Source organism: Macrobrachium nipponense, chromosome 23 (genome assembly GCF_015104395.2).
Source record: "Macrobrachium nipponense isolate FS-2020 chromosome 23, ASM1510439v2, whole genome shotgun sequence".
NCBI classification, from domain to species: Eukaryota; Metazoa; Arthropoda; class Malacostraca; order Decapoda; family Palaemonidae; genus Macrobrachium; species Macrobrachium nipponense.
This window is the reverse complement of record NC_061090.1, coordinates 4,383,729-4,384,560: the sequence shown is the minus strand read 5'-3', so window position 1 is coordinate 4,384,560 and position 832 is coordinate 4,383,729. Positions and strand designations below refer to the sequence as shown.

Genomic DNA, 832 nt, shown 5'->3' with positions numbered 1-832 from the left:
TGCTATGTTTCTTTTTTAACACTGCACATAACAACTATGTTTTCCAGCGAAACTCCGACATAATGTGATGTCTATTTAATGAATAAAATATATATTTTACAAAAAAAGATATATAATGCTGGTATCATCATCCTTGAGTTCAATCTTACGGTAAACAGGACTTCGTATTATGTCTTGTGTTTGAAACTGTCTAACAATAGTGTATATACCTGTGTTTTATGAGGTTTAAAAATCGTTTTTCTGTGGTAAACGACACGTGGTGTATATACCCTCATTCTCTAAATCTCGGGCCAAAGGAAACGTATTAGCTGTAATTGGAAAAGTTAATTTTCCGTGATATCTGAAAACAAGACTCTTGACCCCTCCTTGTGTGAGACACGGTGCTCAAGAAAGAAGACGAACGTTATGAGACCATGTGATGGCTCTCGTCAAACTTATAAAAGTTCTAAGAATGGAATTATTATTTCCGTCACGATTAATCTTTTATGTATGAATATTATACAAGAGAAGGTAATTTTTTTTTCACCGTAAGCACAGAATAAAATTAGGAAAGCAGTGTTATCTTAGATGCAAGATAACTGGTAAATTAATGAGAGATACGGAGAATAAAGGAGAATCGGTGATATTTACAAGCATACTGACCCTTGGTAGAAAAAAAAAATCTTCATTAGTTAGTAAAAATGAAATCCATTGATGTTCGCAAACACCTTGATTATACCTGACGAAAGATCTCATTGCAACGGACACGTTCAGGTAACAGGACTTTTATCGTGTTCCAATTTGCAGAAACATTTCCCTTTGCGTCGAAAAGATCGACAGCCTCTCTGACAAC

At 34.6% G+C, this 832-nt stretch overlaps 1 protein-coding gene across 2 annotated transcripts in view; it reads left to right on the top strand.

Annotated features, from left to right (window-relative positions):
* The window catches only part of LOC135196128 (uncharacterized), a 3,657-nt gene extending 3,593 nt beyond the window's left edge, over positions 1 to 64 (top strand). For both annotated transcript variants that reach the window (XM_064222656.1, XM_064222646.1), the window contains exon 4: positions 1 to 64. This exon is cut by the window's left edge and continues 73 nt beyond it. The gene's annotated coding sequence lies outside the window, so the exon portion shown is untranslated.
* The last annotated feature ends 768 nt before the right edge of the window (positions 65 to 832 follow it).